Here is a 15,334-nt window from a genome sequence, read left to right as displayed (position 1 = left end):
GGGGGGGGGTTAGGCTTTAGGGTTGTAAGTTATTGAAGAGGTATAGGAAATAATTGTCTGTCTATTTATAATTGAAGCATGAAGGTTTAGATTGGAATTGGTAATCAGATATTCAAATAAAAGTATATTATTGATTGGGTAGTGAACTGCTTTTACTTCATGAATTTATTTATTTATTTATTTATTGAGGATGAAATATTTATAGATAATAAGTTTGCTCCTTTTTTCTTTTTACTTATTATTCTGAAAAACCATCTTTTGGTTCAAAAAGTAAATCAGAACTTTACTAACATGCCCTGTGAGAAAGACAAGAAATTTAGAGAGGAAGAACTGAAAAGCTCTGAAGAGATGACGTTTCTGCCGGGAGCTATCCACACAAATCTTTGTTTATAGATTTGGGTCAGGGCTTGAGTGTCATAAAAAGAGCTACATTTATGATAAAAATATGACAAGATTGGCATGTAGTTAAGAGGGGAACCAATATTATTGTTTAGGTTGGGCTAAATTAATAAATGTTTAAATATTTTGAATTGTTGGGAAAAAAATTATATCAATGGGGGCAAAATCATTAAATTGCCTAAATTATATAAGAAAAATAGTAAATTTTACTATTCATGTAGAGAAATTGTAATTTCAGGTTGGGGGAAAGGGTCAACTTGCTCAAGCGAATATTGGATGTAACTCTTGAACTTGAGCGAGTATGTTGTGTTTGCTAGGTATGATTGAATGACCATAGATTCGATCAAGCTCTGGCGAGTTCAGCATGATTTTGGTGAGTTCTAGCTCATTTGGGTATATCCATGCATACATGGGCCAGTTTCTTCGCATATGTTTGGGGCCACGTTAAATCCAAGTTTATGTATGTATATAAATGTTAAATCCACATTAGAGGCAAACAGGGATATTCTCGGGCTCTGTGACCCATTTTATGTAGGTAGGGAAAATTACATACATAGCTCCCAATTCTTAAGGATTTACCTATGTCACACCTAAACTTTTTTTTTTTTACACACACAACACTTTACCTTATTGAAAGATGTATTTGACTATTAAAAAGTGATAATGAATGCTATTTTTCATATAATGTTTGTAGTTATGAAAGTTTAGGAGTGAGATAAGTAAATATAAAACTTTTGAGTGCTATGTATGTAAAAGCCCCATTTATATATTATAACAGAAGGGTCATAAGAGCTAAGAGAGAGATCCAGATAGAAGAGCCAAAAAGCCTCATTTGTACTTGTTATGGACCCCTATGTACAAAAGATAGAGGGTCAAGAGGTGAAAAATTAAATATCTGCCCCACGTGGCATTATTGTCTTTTATCGTACATTTTTTGTATTCGTAACTAATTTTGGTGTCTTTTAATATACTGGACCTTTCGGTCTGCATGTCCTTAAATCGATTAGTCGAGTTATTAGTGATCAGCTATTTTGCTTGGATGTTAGCAACCTTTGCTCTGAGGAGCCGGTCAACTTTTAAAAGTGGTAGTCGATCTGCTCTAGTGAGCCGGTTGGTTTGCATGTTACTCTGTGATCTTTGGTGAATTTGTTGAGAGAGTCTCACGTTGACACTTATTAGATTGGTCGAGCTATTTTTTATCAACTATGTTGTTTGAATGTTTGCAACCTTCGCTCTGGGAAGCCGATCAGCTTAAGAGTGGTAGTCAGTATGCCCTATTGGGCCGGTTGGTTTGCTTATTCCTCTGTGATCTTTGGGGAAGTTGTTAAGAAACTCTCATGTTGATACTTATGGGATTGTTGGGGTACTAGACTTTTACTTAGTCGTTGGGGTAAATGTTTGTTTTTGGTCTACCCGGTTGGCCCTTGGGTCATTAGACCGTCTTTTAGGCAATCAGTAGTCCTTCAATTGGCTGGTTTTCATTGGTTGGTGTTTCTTTAACCAATCGACTTCATTAGTAATTGCAGCCTTTCGTGGGGATATTTATTAATTTCTTTTAATCTAGACGTCAAATTGTCTTGAGATTCTTGTAATTCATTTTTAGGTGTATAATACATATATGTTGCGCGCACGTGTGCATATGTGTGCACATTCAAATACTATTCAGCTAGGCTCCATACCTTCACCTGATCTTCAAATTCTCACACACGGGGATTTTCTCGACTTATCTTTTGTTAGATCTACTTTGTTGTTGTCATTTTATGTCTTACATACTTTGTAATCATTGATTGTTTTAACACACTATATATATATATATATATATATCACACGCATTTATTATGCAATCGTATATTATCAGGTAATATTAAAAGATTTTAAAATTTTATATATATAAGCACACCTGATATTATGGTATAGAAATAGTTACATAGAATTGCATGTGTTTAAGTTACTCATATTCTTTTTCATAGGTATGCTATAATTTTTTCTTATAAATTTTGCTATAGATGTTGTAAATTGTTCATTTTTTTTCTTCATGTTGCATGAGTCATTTCTTTTGTCGTTTATATTTTAATAAGTATAGTAATTTAATGAATTTGATTTGTCTAATTAATTTTTTATATTTTTAAATAATAGATTACACTCAGTTACTTGTAGAACTGTCTTCATCGAATTAGAATTTTCAATTTTAAACTTTACTTCCTAGTATTTTCATTTTGTTTTCCATTAGTTTATTGTATTTTTTTTTTTGGGTCCAAGTAGTTAGTTATATATTGTTATTTAAGCTTCTTTGAGTAATTTTTTTGTTCACTTTAGTTGTATTAGTTGTATGGCTTTTATTTATTTATGAATTAAAATTTTCTTCTTGCTCTTTTGTGTATAATATTTTCTTTTAAAAATACAAAATAGTTCTAAAATTATTAATTTTGGGAAATTTGCATACATACTAAAAAAATTTTATGTTTTTACATGTCAAACACCTAAAATTTTATTTTGACACTTATAACACATTGGTGTTGATATGTGTTATAAGATTCGCAGGGGTTTAAGTAATGATTATTTATCTTCTTAGAATTCTATGAATGACTAACACACGATTGGGTAATTAAAGTGAAGTAATCTGAAGGAGAGAACTCAACTTTTTACATGCAAAACCCTTAAAAGGTAAAAAACCATGGGGCCCAGCCCAGTTGAAATAAATTATTATGAATGGTGAGTACATATGTCCACTCTTCTCTTGAATTAGAAAAGATGAAATTATAAAGTTGTATGTCTCAATTTGACTGTGGTTTATGGTGGTAGCAGGTTACAAGGGTCATAGTCGACTGCCGCAGAGAAAGCAGTTTGTCGTGAGTGTTGTAGATAGTAGTTGTAGCGCCACATTATCGTAGAAGTTGTAGTTGATAACCATGACAGCAGTTGGTCAGGTGAATCGTAGATGGCTCCTTTAGGAGCAACGGTTGGTCATAAAGACCGTAGTAAGGAGTTGTGGGAGTTATGGGCCACGTAAGCTGTATAGGTCATAATTGTGAGCTACGATGGCGTCCCGAGTTAGAAACATCACAAGTTGTGGCTAAATTTTCTAAGTTTAATTTAAAAATTAATTATATTATTGTGGGCTTTTAAAAGAACGTATAGAAAATTGAGATTTTGTATGGTGCAAAAATAACTCGACCTACGAGCAAATTTTCTCTTTTTTTTTTTCTTTTCCTTCGTGCGCTCCAATCTAATCTCTTTCGATCCTTCATATTATTATCAACCATTAGAGTACATATTTGAGCATTCAAATTTTCGACTTTGTGAGAGAGATGTTCTTATAAATATATAAATCTTCATACAAGAAAATTAAAAAGTAATATCAATGTTATTTTTTATGAGATATTAAATATTAGAGAGCTATGAATAGAAATATGAAAGTTTAGGTTTCAATATTGTAAATACATAAGAATGTGCGCTATTTATGTAAATGTTCTTCAAAATTTGCAGCAAGGCAGAACTCTTCTAACTCTATTATGGGGAAATCCCCATCCCTATTTTTGAGAGGAACAAATCAAAGTTATTAGATGGCTTTTCAAATTGATTGCGAATTATGTTTTTAATTAATTAAGCGCAGGTGATGGATCGCTTTCCCCATTTTTTTTTTCTTCATTACACATTTCATCTTCATCTCCTGCGTTTCCAGTACTTCCTTGGAAAGAATATTATTTAGGCATATATATGTTTTTCAAATTTTTTGCTTGAGATGTTTGGATGATTTACATATATGCCCCTCAATATCCTCTTTTTAGATATCCACCCCCCAAAAGTCCCGAAAAATTATTTCATACATAAATGCATACGGTGTCCGATCTCCACCGTCCATCACAGCAAAGATGCATGATGATGGGCCCTATTTAAATTTTTTTTTTTTTTTATGATGGGCCCTATTTAAATTAAATTTTTTTTTTTTTTTTTAAATTTGATAGACGGTGGAGATCCGATACCATATGTATGTACTTGCTTTTCTAACTTCCTCCACTTGCTTTTCTAACTTCCTCCAAAGCCTTATAACCGCCCAAATATGCCACCATCTAATTTTCAAGTTCTCATTTTTAACTTTGTCCTCTTACTGTTAAGGTTTTGCTAAGCATGTCTTTTTTCTTTCAGTATCTTGATTGTTTTCAACAACTATTCTGCTAGCAAGAGCCAATAAAATTGCTGTCTAAATTTGTAAGAAATACTTAATTGAATTAAATATAGTATGACAATCACATGAGCAAGTAAAATTGAATATAAAGATTGTATATGATCAAAACCGACTTCTTATATTCAACCCAATCCGTTGAATTAAATATATGTTCTCACTAAAGGCAAAACCCAATGAATTCATGCAAAATAAATTTTATTTCATTCAATTCTATAAATTATGGCATATAGTACATGATATGTATAAAGTTGATGGAAGGGTCTAGCAACAAGTATAACAACCAACTTGTCTCATTGGTTTGGATGTGGTGGTTATATCTAAGATGATTAGTGTGTAGAAAGTTTGTTATCTTGTTTTAATCTGACATGATGGTGTTATTATCCCCAAGCAAGGTGGTGTGGCTTGTTGCTTTTTATTTTGTGAATATGAACATATAGATCTTGCATATTTAATTATTTAAATAATCAATCATCACATCAAACATAATATAACATCTCAGAAGATAGAAATTATTTTGCAATGGATTTGATTTTTTAAATAAAGGAATTTTTGAAATTTGATAGGTTTGCATTTAAACCGATAAATGTTTCCCCTGTTTAACCTGAAGATTAGATAAGAATTAGAATCTGAGTTACTAATATCCTCTAAGGACAAATCATATAGATAATTACTTCTTAAGAAACAAAAATTTGTTAAGAAAGCTCTCAATTAAGACAACGGTTATATCTTTAAGGAATTTCTAAATTTAAGTTTTCACGATTGTTTAAATTTAATTTCAAACGGGAGAGCTTAAGAGAGGAACAGTTAATCTAAATATTAATTAATTTATGAAATTCCAAAATTACTATTTTGCCTATAAGGGTTTCCACTTCATAATTCTCTCAATTTAACTTAAATGACTTTAAAACTTTGTTGTTGCCCTACTCCTGGGTAAATTAAAATATAAGAAGAAATTTATATTTTTTTATTTTTATTTAATTTTTAATAATTATTTTAGTCAAAAAATAGGAATTTTTAAGGATAATTAATTTGACAAAATAGAATAAACTTTTTGTCCTTAAGAAAATTATTAGAGTTTCACTTAGGTCAAAAGACCACTAGAATTGATTTTTATGAATTTTTGAATTATATTTAAATTTTTAGAATTTTTAGTTGATTTTAATGAATAAATAGATAGAAAATATATTTTTCTTTCAAAAATTCATTTTATAATTTTCATAAATGTCTCTAACTCCAGGAAACTCATAAATGATTTTCATATATTTGTAATATTCCTATTACTTTTTTGTAATTATTTTATTCACAAATTAAGAAAAAAATGCATTTAAAAACTAAAAATACCTTTTTTGCACCCTTGGAAATTTACAAACACATCTTTAAGTTATTTTATGTGATCAGAATGATATTTATGATAATTTAGAGTCATATTTTTGGTAATTTTTTATATTTTTAATTATTTTAAAATTAGAAAATAACTTTCAAATAAAGTTTTTTTTAGCTTCAATTTTATTTTTTTTAAGTTCCTCTGGTCTCATATAACACTCTAAACATAATTATTTTAAGTCAAAATTACTATTTACTTGGAAAATAGATTTTTATATTAAAAATAACTTTTCTGACTTTCAATTTTTTACAGAGGCCTCCTAATGTGATTACCTACAATTTGGTCTATTTTGGTCTTTATTTGAATAAATTTATATTTTTCTAATTTTAAGTAATTTTTATTAATTTTAAATAAGAAAAATAAATTGAATTCTTTTAAAATCTGACTTTTATTTTTGCTAAGGTCTTTTGACTACAGTAGATCTACCAAATATACTTTTAAATTTTTCTGACCTTCATTTTATTTCTTATAAACTTCTTAATTAAAATGATATCAAATATCTTAAAATTTATGGCTTTTGATCATAAAAGTGCCCTCTAATCATGAAAAAATCAAAGAAGACTCTTAAGCTCATTAAGAACTGACCCTCAAAATTTTATTTAATTTAAGTAAATATTTAATTAACTATTATTTAATTACTCCCTGAAGTATTTAATTTATTTAAAATAAAATACTTGATAAATATTTTTAATTTTTAGTCCAGTAATTTCTCCTCTGTTAACTGAGCATAGAGACATTTTTCTTTTACTTTTTATGATTTTTTTATACCAAGATATGAATTTTTAAAGCTTTTTGTATTTATTTAATTCCAAAATACCCTAATTTTCTACTTATCCGAGTCAGTCGCCAATGCAACCTCAGAGTTGTCAAAAGACCACGCTTCGCCCGCTGATTCGTTGTGCTTTACACCTTAGGTTCCACGCACACCCGCGATTCACGCAGCATCTTCTCGTCTGACGTGATCTTGTCCGTCAAGTTGATATACACGGAAACAGACTACATCCGTTCATCATCTTCGATCTCCGTAAACCGAGAACCGTCTGTGTTCTAAACCTAAGATCTCGTTTGATTCTCAACCAAATCGCATGAGGTTTGTTCTCACACCTTCTTCTAAGTGAGACGAACATATCTACATTGTTAAATACGTATGAAATACAAGTTCTCTTCACAAAAGGTCCAAATCAAAGCAAAATTTAGGGATTTTGAGTTATACCTTAGCACAAAAAGTGAGGCCTTGATTGAGTTTGTTTCTGAGCTTCACCATGAGTCCATGAACATCCTCTAAGTTTTGGTTTGAGCTGAAATGAGTTCTATGTATGACTTTGATCGGAGGGTGACTTGGGCTTGGTCTAAGACTAGGTTAGAGTGCTCGAGAGAGGGGGCTTTCAATTGGGAAAGTGGTTTTGATGTCTAAGGAAGCTTGTGGAATGATTAATTTGCAATTTTAAAGAGTTTGATTCCTAGGCCATGAAATGCCCTAGATTTCAGTGGTTAATGATGCCCTCTAAAATGTATGTGTACATATATGTGTAATTACTTCAATTTCAAACTCCAGAGATGACACTAAATACTTGATCTGACTCTCAATTACGCAGATATTTAATTTTATGGCCAAAAACTTGACCCAGATTAATTATGACGGCTAGTATGCAAAACAAATATGCTGTAGTGCTTAGAATTTAATTTATAGATCACATGTTATGGGAACTACGCAAGTGCACATATCGTTTCAAGTATTATAAAATTTTCTTTTAAGATCAGAGTATCGATCCCATGGAGAAGTGAGGTAAGAATCCCTTAGGCTAATTCTAGTATATTGCTATCAGGTTTTAGTTTGGAATGACGAGAGTGTTTTCTATCAATTACTCTTAAATATAAACCAATATCTAGAGATAATCCTAACTAGAGAAATTGATTTTTAGAATTTTGATATTTACAAACTACCTTTCATATGTGACGACCTAGATAATGCGTAAAAATGAAATGCTTAGAATTTAATGTGGTCTGTAAAAAATATGAACATACATATTCTTTATCCTCTCCTGAGTGCATAAAGAACATTGACTAATCTAAAGTTAAGTTCCTAATTGATATGGTTATACTGAGTAGATTCTAGCCCCTCACATCCAGATTACCCACTATGCCCTCTCTATAGGAATAACAGGGCCTTAGGTTCTAAGCTAAAGACCAAATTGCTTCAAGTTCTAGCCTGTCACTCAAGAATCACCAATTCTACGCCCATCAAAATTTATCTTTATATATTTGCACTCCCCCTTAGACTTGGCTCCCCTTCATCATAAGGGTTAGTGGGGTACCCACTACTTGAGTGAAATCATAGCCTTCCCGAGTCATTATGTTTTGCAATGGGTTTTAACATTATAAATGGTCATTTTGCAAAGTAAATTAAGAACAGGTAAATATACCATAACATTAATAAACTAAGAGAATTTTTAAGCAAATCTAAATTCTTAAACACGTATCCTGTTTATTGCAAAAGAAAAGTAAAATGAAGATGATGACATGAGCAGTAAAAGAATTGATAGAATTATGTAATAAATTATGTGCCAACAAGGAACATATGTCTACCTAGTCTCTTTTGAATGTATAGGTACGCTTAGTATTCTATTAGTTTTACACAACTAGTTATCACCTAAAAGATCCTAACATAAACAAATCATGAATTATATTTCCTTAAAAGTTGCATTGTGGCCTAAACTACTTCACCATAGCCAACCGGACAATATGAGCGCATTCAAGTTGCAAGATCATAACACTCCTGAATCTTAGTTTCACTTACAACAGATTTTAACATAACTTATTGCAGCTTAAATTATGTCAATGAATCAAATGATATATTATTCATCATATAGAAATAAAAATTATTCTATCTTAAAACAAATTTTTCTACTCTTGTCACTACTTCATATCAAAAGAAAAGAGTAAAGAAAACTACTCACAAAGTATGGATAGAACAAAACAACATACTTCATTAAATCAAAACAAATCCACTAGAAAGTGTTTACAACAATTATAAAATAATGAAGAGCACAATACTTAGTTTTTTCTTTCTGAAAGTAAGATGAAAATCCCTCCAACAAAGTCTCTCGCTGATTCATGCAATGCTCATACAATTTTTTACACATATCTCTCAAAATCCCTCACTAATCTCTCTAAAAAAGGTAGAAATCTACATCTCCTCTCACACACACACACATGCCTCTTTGAAGAGACACGTCATACTCTCCTCTATATCCCCCTTGAAAGAGACGATAAATCCCCTTTTTAAAGAAGAACCAAGCACCTCCTCATTCCAAGTGACACACATCTTCACTCCAAGAGACACACATTTTCACTTCAAGAGACACACCTCTTCACTCTAAGAGTCTTTCCAAGTGTCTAAATTCATTTAATAACTTCATGGGCCATGCACAACTTCTCGAAACATTCTAGAATAGCCTAGAATAGTCTAAACCAACCCAAACTGACTATGGCCCATTTCTGGTGCCTAGGCGCCAGAATGTGGGGCCATGGCACTAGAACTAGTGCCCAGACGCCACCCTGCTGGTAGTACCCCCGTTTCACTTCATTTTGATCCATTTCAACTCCAATCTGCTCCAAGTGTAACATTTCTTTAAAGTTTAATTTCATTAAAAAATATGTGATAAATTTACAGGAGATTAAACATAGAAAGACATAAAAATTTGTCAAATCAAAATTTACTTCCTAGCTTGGTTTAACTTTAAATTGCACCAATTCTGCTATATTTTCTCCAAAATTTCATTTCTTGTACCGGGAACAAAAAACAAGCAAAATATCTTCTTTTAAATTGCAATGTCATTAAACATGAATGTAAAATGTATATAAAAAAGTAGTACATATTTCATTGTATTAATTAAATTAGGCTCGAGTGGAGGGAATGAGTGGCTGAAGATGGTTAGATTGAGCTTAGTAATGTTGGGTAAGGCTTTGGGAGCAATTGGACAGAATTTCCCCTAGATTTTTTATGATATCCCTTTTTGGCCGTTGAGGGGGGCTATTTATAATTTCGGCCAAGAGGAAGGTTCTAGGCTTTCATTGGTCGGTGCAAATAAGCTGAGGCGGAGGGCAGAATGACACAACTAACCAATTGGGAATTGTCACATGATATGGGTCAAATTTGGTGTTCAAGCCATGGGAGGCCTTCTTGGTTTTGGGTTTTCCAGCCACTAGGGCGATGACCGGGCCAAGTGTGGTGGCTAGCTGACACAGGAAGGTCAAGAGAAATTTTGATGGTGATTAGCTTTAAGGTTTAATCAGCATGGGTGACTCACTTAACCAAATTTAGGGGGTTCCATGATTTGAGGGACCATCGGTCCATGACACAAGATTTGAGGTGACTTGGTGACCGACCTTTTTTGTAAGTCAATAATTACAAGAATTTGATGGCGCAACTAGAAGATTTAAATTCCAGCAACGATGCCAAAAACTTGACTGTGACTTTATATATATATGTTTGATTTAATAAAGATGTATGGATATAATATTCAATAATGTTAAAGTCGAATTGTCAACGCAAGTATACGTATCGCTCAAGTAATAAAGGGCTTTAATGGAGTCCTAGATATCGATCCCATAGGGAGAAATAGAATACTACATTTAGAAAGTAATACTTTAATCACAACAACGACGTTCAAGTTGCTTATCTGTCATTAATAGACAATTGAAATAAGTGGATAATTTGGATAATAACTAATTATAGGGAATAACGTTTAATTGTGATATTCAATATATAAGAAAACATCATTCTCCTTGCCAAGAAATTATAGTGAATGGATAAAATGAATTAGTTCAATTTATATTGTACCAAATAGGAGCATACTTATTCTTTACCCTTTGGTCCCGGCATAAAGAACATTGACTAATCCTATGCTTGGTTACTCATTCTGCGGCTAGGCTAGGAGGATACCGGCTCTCACTTTGGAGCTCCCACGTTCCCCTCACCTGAGGGCTAACATCTACACATCAGCACCCAAACGATAGGACCGAATTGGAGATTTTTGTCTATCACTCTAAAATCTCCAATTCTACGCCCGATAGTAATATTTCCCTATTTATTTGCACCCAACTTCCAAGGGCTTTGACCTCCCTGAAGCTTAGATGTAATCTTCACTTTAGTTGTAAAACTCAACATATTTTAACAAATCAATTGGTCAGATTGAAAGTAAATTAAGATCGAAGGGAAAGATCATCAGAATTTCTTAAACATTTTTAGGGTTTCACCAATTCAAATCACCATTTCACAAATCTCGAGACAAATAGAAAGACTGAGAAAACTACTCAGAACTCATGGGGAAAGCACAACACAACTTGAAATTCATATATAAAATCAAAGTCATACAAACTATAACAAGTAAATAACTTATCTCTAAATTTCTCCCCAAGAACACTCCTCGAAGTTCCTCTGAATCTCTTCCTTTCTTCACAGCACACAGAATTCCTCTTCGAAGCAGCAAGGATGAAGAAATCTCTCACTTTCACTCCACTCTTACAATCTCTCGAAGAATTCCTCACAATATTTACACACTATTGGAACCTTTCTATAGATTCCAAGCTTCCAAAAAGTATCCAAAAGTCTCCCCCTTTTTCTTATTTTCGGCCAAAATGTTCTCTTTAAAGATGTGGATGAGTTTTCCCAAGAGTCGCTTACGCACCCCTCCGAAATCCACCTCTGAAATCCAACCTTATCCATTGTACATGTCACATAATCGTCGATCCTGCCGTCAGCGGCCTCGATCGCGCTGTCGGCGCCCTTCTGGAGAATTTTTCCTGTAGCCTCGAGAAAATCTCGCCGTCAGCGGCCTCGATGGCGCCGTCAGCGCCCTAGTGCAATTCTCCACATTTTGGTCCTTTTTGCTCCAAATTTGCTCGTTTTTGCATCTTTTTACTCCGTTGACCCTAATTCATCATTCCTGCAACAAAACATCAAAAATACTTTTCTTTAAAGTGCAATATCATTAAAAACAGTATAAAAGAGGTATGAAAATCTCAACATATTTTCCTTTGGTCACTTGGTGATGTGATTAGCATCTCAGAGTCTTAGGCATGGTTGTGTCAGTTAGGTTTTGATTCAATTAAAGGATTTGAGTTGGATTTTGAATTAGGCTTGAAATTAGGGCTTCGGCTTAAAATTGGACTTGGGCTTGATTTGGTCTTGTATCAAAATCAATTGAAGGGTCAAATTGGTCTTGAAAAATTTCATGAAGAATTTGGAAGAAAAATTTGTGGAATTGGATTGGCTATGTGGCTTAATTTGGTGAAATTTGGTTTTGGGGTCAATTTGGGGCAGTTGACTTAGACTTGGATTTTGGGTTTAGAATTGGGTGGAATTGGGCTTGAATTTTGTTTAAATTTGGCTTGGATATGATGATATTTAGTTTGAATTTGAAATTGAGTGAGTTTGAAATGAACTTAGTGGAAATTAGAAGTGATTTGAAGACTTTAGGGATTTAGAGGTAATTTGAGAATTTGGCCAATTTTGGTGGATTTAGGGGATTTTGGGTGCAATTCGTAACATTAGGTGGTGAAATTAGTTTTGGTGAAGTTTGGATTTTGACAATTTTTTGAAAATGAGAGCATTTTGATAATTTCGGGTGGTGTAGGGATATTTTGGTAATTTTGAGGATTTTGGGGGCATCTGGGCAATTGGGGTAATTTGAAGTGGTTCAATATGATTTTTGGTAAAGAATTGGGAATTTGGGTGATTTTGAGAATTTTAGGGTTCAGGTACTTTGGTAATTTTAAGGAAATTTGGGGGTAGTAGGCGAAGGTTGGGTATTTTGGTGGAATCGGAATTGGTTGAACATGGTGACCATGCAAACCATGGAACCCCCCTCCCCCTGAGGCTATAAGAATCATGGGAGAGTTTATTTTGGATCCTCCACACATTGGTCTTGGCCATCCTAGCCAAAGGCTAAGGGCTTAGGACCATCCATATGAGTTACCAAAAGAGGCTAGGAAAAAGGGCAAGTACAAGTGATTTGTAGTGTTATGGTGTGTGAGTAATTGTGGTGAGCTCAAATGTGTGTGACCAAGACCAAGCCACCCGGGGTTAACTTAAGGCTTGCAAGTCATATGGGAAATCTGTTTGAGCTTCCTCTTGTTGGTTCTAACCTTATAATTAGAGGTTAAAATCATGCATGCAAAATTCCAAAGAAAAAAAAATGGTTTTAAACTTCTAAGGGAGGTGTGCTCCATCACTAGTCCTCTAGGATAGTCACCATGAAAGTCCTATGGATAGATCTCAGGCTTCTAAAGAGAAGAAACTAGACCTCATAAGAAATGACGTTAAAAAGGGTACCGAGTTTGAATGTGGTAGTGCAGGTAATGTGAACCAAACATGTGATGATGTAACATTCAAAATATATGGTAGGTCAATTTGATCGGGCCTATGGGGCTGATCGGATGAGCTAACAGAAAGGATCGATCAAATTAATTGGGTTGGTGGAGATAAATCATTTGAGTCAACGGAAATAATCGATTGGGCTGGTGTGGGTAGCTTATCGATGGGGAAGGTTCGATTAGGCTGATTAGATTGATGGTGATCGATTGGTCGAGTCGCAAAAAAGGGTCGATTGAATCGATCGGGTCGATGGTAGCTAATCGTTAAAGTCGATGAAGGTGGTCAGTCAAGCTGACGTGGGCGGTCGATCGAGGAGGAAGGGTCAGTATGACCGATTGGACCAGTGGTGGTCGATCAGTTAACCTGATGAAAAGATTAAATTGAGTTGATCGGGCCGGTGATGGTCGATCGTTCGAGTCAACAAAGGTGGTTGGTTGGGTCGACGTGCGTGGCTGATCGATGATACACAAAAATAATGACTATTTATGTATACATTTTATGCTTATTTTGGTGATATTACACTTATGCTTATTTTGTATACATTTTATGCTTATTTTGGTGATATTACACTTTAAAGAATGACATTTTCATGTTTTTTTGTTGTAGGTATATCAATTTTAGGTATTTGGAGTAAAAAGTAGCAAAGAGGAGAAAATTTGGAGCCAAAATGGAGATTTTCATTATCCTGGCGCCAGAGACGTCATTTTCCAAAGAGCAGACACCAAAAGCGCCAGAAACTGGCGCCATAGACGCCATTTTACATGAAAATGGCACCATAATTGGCGGCTGAAGTGCCAGAATCTAGAGAACTGTGCGGACTTCATTAGGCTGGTGCCAGAAGTGCCAAAGACAAATTATGATGGAGTAGGGTGGTTCGCGACTATTTTTAGTGGTTTTTAAAGGCTCCAAACAATTCAAATGTCTCATGGAGTAGTTCAATGCATCTGGACACTGTGCAAAGGCTCTTTAATGAAGAGAAATGCCACTTGGATGAAGGGACTTGTCTCTTAGTGTTAAAAATGTGGCTTTTAGGAGAAAAATTGGAGGGAATTTTGAAGGAAGGCTGACCTTAATTAAAAAAGAGAGAAGTCTATAGAAGAAAAGGGGGCTTGAAATTGAGAGGAAGGTTTTGGCTTGAGAGAAGTCTTAGAGAAGAGAGGATTTTCTTCTAGGGTTGTAAGAGGAGAGGGAAAGTGAGAGATTTCTTGTTCATTACACTTCTAAGAGAGAATTGAGTGTGATTGTAAAAAGAAAAAGTGCTTAAGGGGAACTTCCAGGGATTTGCTTGGCAAGGAGTCTGAGATAATTTGTGTTTTTTTCTTTCTTTGTTTTGTAAATTTATTTTTATATATGAAATCTATGTTTTTTTGGTTTCTTTCTCATGAATTATGAATAGTCTTCTTTATCATTCTCTCTACAATGAGATATGGTTTTGTGAAGAATTAGTTTTGTTTTGAATAGATTTTGTTTTCTATGGTTTTAAATAATAATTATTTGTAATGATTTGAACTCCAATCTTGATTTTACTTTTTGATCTGGCCAATTGAAAGGTTAAAACTTGTTGAGAAACATTGGATCTGAGAGGGCTATGCTTTCTACAACAAGGTAAGAGTCGCATTCAATTTTATGGGTGAGAATATAATTCATGGGGTTGCGTACAAATAAATAGGGAAATATACTTTGTGGGCGTATAATTGAAGATTTTAAGGTGACAGATTAAAATCCTCAATTTGGTCCAATTGCTTGAAAACTAAAACGAGATTGTTAGCCCTCAGGCAAGGGAGAAGTAAGAGCTCTGGAGTGGCAGTCAGTATCCTTCAACCTAACCAAACTCTGGATTAGTCAATGTTCTTTATGCACTCTCAGAGGGTAAAGAATATGATTGCTCCTATTTGGCACAAAACAATTTTATGTATATTTTAAATGATTTTAATTTCTTCACTCCATAAACTTATTGTAAAGGGGAAGAATGCTTTCTTAAATTTGA

The sequence above is a fragment of the Phalaenopsis equestris genome, unplaced genomic scaffold, assembly GCF_001263595.1.
Source record: "Phalaenopsis equestris unplaced genomic scaffold, ASM126359v1 Scaffold000884, whole genome shotgun sequence".
Lineage (NCBI taxonomy): Eukaryota > Viridiplantae > Streptophyta > Magnoliopsida > Asparagales > Orchidaceae > Phalaenopsis > Phalaenopsis equestris.
The sequence above is the reverse complement of the archived record's forward strand: the minus strand, read 5'-3'. Positions refer to the sequence as shown.